Raw genomic sequence first — 6117 nt, forward strand, 5'->3', positions numbered from 1 at the left:
CCCGGGTGGTTGTGGAAGCAAAAACTCGGACATGGGAAAAGTTCGGGGAGGCCATGGAGGAGGACTACTGGTCGGCCTCGAGGAGATTCTGGCAAACCGTCCGGTTCCTCAGGAGGGGGAAGCAGTACCCTGCCAACACTGTTTACAGTGGTGGTGGGGAGCTGTTGACTTCGACTGGGGATATTGTTGGACAGTGGAAGGAATACTTCGAGGATCTCTTCAATCCCACTGACACACCTTCCGCAGAGGAAGCAGAGGCTGGGGACCCAGAGGCTGACTCATTCATCACCCAAGCTGAAGTCACTGAGGTAGTTCGGAAGCTCCTCAGTGGCAAGGCACCGGGGGTGGATGAGATCCGCCCTGAGTACCTCAAGTCTTTGGATGTTGTAGGGCTGTCTTGGTTGACACGCCTCTGCAACATCGCGTGGCAGTTGGGGACAGTGCCTCTGGACTGGCAGACCGGGGTGGTGGTCCCTCTATTTAAAAAGGGGGACCGGAGGGTGTGCTCCAACTACAGGGGGATCACACTCCTCAGTCTCCCTGGTAAAGTCTATTCCAGGGTACTGGAGAGGAGAATTCAGCCGATAGTCGAACCTCGGATCCAGGAGGAACAATGCAGTTTTCGTCCTGGTCGTGGAACACTGGACCAGCTCTATACCCTCCGCAGGGTGCTTGAGGGTTCATGGGAGTTTGCCCAACCAGTCCACATGTGTTTTGTGGACTTGGAGAGTCCTCCTCCCCGACTTGCCCCACTGGGAGGAGGCCCCGGGGAAGACCCAGGACACGCTGGAGTGACTATGTCGCTCGGCTGGCCTGGGAACGCCTTGGGGTCCCTCCGGAACACCTGGAGGAAGTGTCCAGGGAGAGGGAAGTCTGGGTGTCCCTGCTCAGACTGCTGCCCCCGCGACCCGGCCCCGGATAAGCGGAAGATAATGGATGGATGGATGGATAATTGAACAGGGCTCAATATTTTATAGCTAAATTGTGTGGAACACTCAAAAAGTTTAGGAACCATACAGTAGCGTCATGACGTTAACGACGTTACGACGTTCTGGTGGGCGGGTCTTATCTCTCCCTCAGGAAAGCTGAGTCAGCCATCTTGAATTTGCCTTGATGCGGAGTTGCGAATCTGAAGTTTATGCCAGCCGCTGTGGATGTCGAACACATTTTAATTTCTTTTTATTTGTTTGCAATGCGTACTTTTATTCCACCGCTTCAAACCACTACCACCTCAGGTTTTTTCATTAGTCTTCTTGCCCTCTTTTTCTTAAGCGCCGTCTTATCATCATTCCTGATTTGGTAAGTAACGTTAACGGTTTTGTTTTGAATTGAATTTCGACAAATAGTCTAAATTTGGAATGCATTTGTAAAATGTGTACAGTGAATATTTGTTGTAAATAGTTTACAGATCCAAGTAATGGTAACTTTAGAACTTGTAGAATGTGACAAATTTACGTTACTTCTTCTTACAACGGTGTAACGTGGGTTGTAACGTTGCGGGTTGGTAACATGGCGGGTTTCCTAGATGAACTACATTTCCCATAATGCATGTTTGCCCGGGACATCGACCGTTAGATCCACGAGTAAAATCTCTCTGGCGGAGGCCGAAAGCATAACGTTATCCCTGCTTCCGGTTTCTGCCGGTTGTTGTTTTCGCTGGGCGCCGGTTATCCACGTGCGTACTGTGAGTATACTTAGTTCGCGTTACATAGTCAATATTTTACGTTGTCGACTCGAGTAACCAACATAGCCAACGTGTTGTGTGTATGTGTGTCCTAGCGTGAAACAAACAATGCTAAACAGCATAATGTGCATGTGTTATCATGATGCTAACGAGGCCTGCGTTTGTATTTCTTCGTAGGCTCAAGCGTGTGGTTGTGAGATCATCTCGAGATCCTTTTAGTGGTTCAGGTAGGATGTATTATGAAATAGTGTTATTAATATTTGGTTTTATTTTATGTGTTTCCACAGTCGTTCTTTTGCAAATGACTGTTTCTTTAAATGTTTTTATCTCAACTGTGGGGTCCACAGAAAAAATAGTTTGATCACTTGAACCCTTTATTAATACCGTCTTAAAAACAAAACCATCAACAAAAGAAATAGCAGATCTATAAGAACACGACTTTGATGTTTTGCTTGTTAATAACTAACTTGCTCATCTTTTAACATTTTCATTTTTACTAAAATTAGTGTAAAATGCATATTTTGATAGATTTAACTGTTTTGTCTGTATATTCACAGTTTTATTGTATTTATCATTGTAATGTATGTGATGTATTATTTTAGAAATGTTTTTGAACATTAATAAATCATTTTTGTGCTCATGTTGTGTACAGATATCGGACTACAAAGAGTGCTACAGAGAGTCAGCGTTTCACCATCAGACAGGTGCCAATAGGTGAGTTATGTAAATTGTGTACTAATTTGAATTGAAAAAAAAAATAATACAATTTTTCACCCTGAATTATTCACAATGTTCAGATTTTTTGCAGCAGAAGAACAGACTTAATCAAATTACTGATGTGTTGTCAACTGGTTGGCACAATCATTTTCCCCTTCATTCAAAATTTAACACATTTTAAGTTGTACAAATTCAATTCTGTCCATATACAGGTGTTTGCAGAGTTCCACCGAATCAACAACGTTAACCTGCGCAATCAATTCTACAAGGAGCTGGTTAGACACACACCTAAACTCATCACCTTGTTCAGCGAGAAGGCCACCAAGACTGGCAAGATAGCGGAGGAGCTAGGCAAGCTCATGAGGATTTATGACCTTCAGGTGAATTTTTAACTTTGCATCATTCAGAAACAGATTATTAACAGGTTATTTGCAGACAACTGTAAGAAGCCGTAGTATAAAATTACTGTAATGGATATTTTTTGTCCATCTAGGAACAACGTGATGTAAATATGAGACGGGCCCTTGTCCTTTGTGCAATTCCTGTGTACCTGCGTGAAGATGCCTCCAAGTTCTTCAGGACCTGTAATGTAAGAGTACTGGCCTCACTATCAATCCCTTTGCCTAGCTATTCAGTCAGCTTAAACATACGGCATCACTCAAATAACTCTAGGAGAACCAGGACCTGTTTATGAAGTTTACTTGAGTTGTTATTCTGCAAACTGTAACAAAATGTAAAAATTATATAAATGAAAAGGTAAGTATAAAGCATTCCACTAAACAAAAAGTATGTTAACAGGTAGGTGTGAAACTAATATATTAGCATATGTAAAGAAAATAGTTTACATGTAGCTTAGTTGCAGTCTTAGTGCAAAGTGCTAAATGACCGTAATATCACTTCTAGACATCATTAGCATGATTTGTATCCTTGAGGGGCTGAACTCATTCTTGTATTATTTGTGTTTTGTAGTCAGCAGATGGTCCAGACCTCACAGACACTCCGGTGGCTCTGACAGTCGTCTTGGACGACACTACTGACGCGGCCCTCTTCAGCCCTGAGAGCATCTGTATTGTCGTGGAGGATGAAAGACTTGTGAGTGGTCCCACAAATCTGGCTGACTCATTTCTCCTGCTCTTTGGGTACATCTATGCACAAGACCTACAGTACCCAAAGAATCTCGAGCTTACATTCACATTTATCCAAAAAGTTGTCATGTGTCTTGAGGACAACAAACCACTGAAAGGGCGTCTATTGACACTGAAGAATGATTTGTTCAATGAGTGAATCACTCAGAATGGGCTGTTTGTTGAGCTGAGTATTGAGGAAGTCTTTTGTTTATTTTTCCCGTCTTTACAAATGTAATCATTTTCCTCTTCTACCTCAGTTTTAAGATGTGACACTGTTTCCATTTTACCTCAGATTTCTACTCAGTACAAAGCCTAAATAACGATACTGAATATAGCACTGTTTGCCTCTTCTATCTCAGATTTAATACATTGATTGTTAATACATAAATATCACAACATTGGCATATTGCCCAGCCCAAGTTTATGCACCGAATAACTTGTGGAAAATAAGTGTTCAATTCATGCACTATACATGTTTAATGTTCTGTTGTCTGATGCCTACCATGATGTTGCCAGTTGATGTACGGCCCAAAGCCAGTGCTTTATTTGAATGTTTTATTATAAAATAGTGAGTTGCAGCCTTCAAGGTACAGTAAGTGCCGAAATGTTTTTAAACAGTGTTAAATGGCTCCACATTCTAATAGTTGTCATTGCTGTTGAGGATGGATTGATTTTATCCTGAATGCTTTGTGAGGTTTTATCATAATGTTTACTGAATAATTTGAGATGGAGACCCAAAATACTGAATCTACCGTCTGTAGCAATGATCACTATCAGAATATGGAACTATTAACACTTACTGTACTTTAAAACACATCTGGAGTCATTTCCTTTTGCTTTTGTTTTAATTTATGACAAGCACTTTGTTTTGACTGAGCTCTTTTGACTCGTCCCTTTTAAAAAGCACATTGTGTTGAATAAAAAAAAGTTGTTAAATTGTCACTGTGGTATTGCCTTCATGTTTTCTAAAATTATTAGCTGATTATAATTGTGTAGTGGGTCAGCATCAGTATTTCAGTTTAGAATGAATTTTGAGTACATTTCCCCCAGATTATGAGTTGAAGAATATTGAAAATTTTGAGTCTATTTCCCACATTGTATGAGTTGAAAAGTATTAAAAAATTTGAGTGAATTACTGTCTAATTATAGGTTGTGGAATATCAATATTTATAAGATAACATAATAAGGCAACTGCAAATGTAATTTTTATTTTATGTAAACTTAAAACATTTAAAATATCACTAAAATATTTTTGTGTAATCTGTTACAAAATAATTTTCGAGTTCTGTGAACTTATTAGGGTTTACAGTGCAGTAAAGACGTCTGACGCTCGCGTTCCGAAGTTCACCCATTGTTCTAAATGACACAACGCGCACTGGAAGTATCTTGACGCGCGTCTGGACGAGCTTTTTTCTGCTTCCGCAATACGTGTTTGAAGAGAGTTAAATGGAATAAAGAAGACATGGACGTGAGGAGGGAGTACTGATGGAGCTGTTATTTAGACTCTATGAAAGGTTACTGAAGTATTAACTATCTGGAACAGTATCAGTAACATGATTTTCAGAGTCATTCATAAACTGGCTGCACTGACGACACTGGCTGTTTTACTACTGCATATATGTATATATATATATGGCTCCCTCGAACCCTGCCTCATGACATCATAAAATAAAAAAAAGACCCACTCTGACCTCACTATTAACAATACAATGAAGTTCACTGAATGTCTGTTGGCTTTATGTTGGACCTGGTAACTGCTACACACACACACACACACACACACACACACACACACATAAGTAAAATGTTTAAAGCCAAATTTAAATTAGATTTTTAAAACAAAATGTAAAACTAAAGTATGTCCAAAAATAAATTAATAAATAAAAATGACTGATTTACCATTGAATTTGAAATTTTTGAATTTGTTTGAAAACAGCTTTTGATGGAGCTCGGGTACATTTCCAAACATTTTAGGAGAGAAATGAGTTTGAAAAGTGGCTGAGCAGCGCTGACATCAAGGTATCAAGGTCATTTTTATCATTATACAACACAGGCTTACACAACAAAATGGGAGTTGTAGTTCCTTCATGCTACTGAATTCAGAATGGAACCAAATAAAATATAAAACTAAATAAAATAAAGCAACTTCTACACTTAAACTTCGAGGAAATAATTCTGTATTGCATTTTGTTAATTTGCATCAGGTTGAATGTTAACAGCAGCAAAAAGGACAAGGTGTTGATGATAATATGGTGGACGTCTTCACAGAAGAAGTTCCACATGTGGAGAACATTGTCCATCATCTTTGACTGAGTTTGTGTTTGAAGCATCATGATACACAGCCCACCTCCCCTCATCCTGCTCCAGTCTTGCTTGTTGTGTCCTGTCAGCTCAGAGTTCAGTCCCCTCAAGTGCAACAGCTTGATCCTGTGATGGAGCAGCAGCCTGTACTATGAAGCAGGTTCAACATACCCACACTATAAAGAATTTCACTGTAAAATACTGGCAGCAGGGATGCCAGTATTTTACTGTTATTTTACAATGCACCTACTGTAATTTATTCAAACAGTATAGTACTGTATTTTGAAT

The 6117-nt window shown here is 39.9% G+C and overlaps 1 long non-coding RNA gene across 1 annotated transcript; it reads left to right on the forward strand.

Annotated features, from left to right (window-relative positions):
* Positions 1-2271: 2271 nt before the first annotated feature.
* On the forward strand, positions 2272-2990 carry LOC146330760 (uncharacterized). The gene is made up of 3 exons (XR_014769607.1): positions 2272-2398; positions 2614-2781; positions 2895-2990. It is a non-coding gene; the product is annotated as an uncharacterized LOC146330760 (long non-coding RNA).
* Positions 2991-6117: the final 3127 nt, after the last annotated feature.

This window comes from Lutjanus erythropterus, chromosome 3, assembly GCF_056507025.1.
Source record: "Lutjanus erythropterus isolate fLutEry1 chromosome 3, fLutEry1.hap2, whole genome shotgun sequence".
In the NCBI taxonomy this organism is placed as follows: domain Eukaryota; kingdom Metazoa; phylum Chordata; class Actinopteri; order Lutjaniformes; family Lutjanidae; genus Lutjanus; species Lutjanus erythropterus.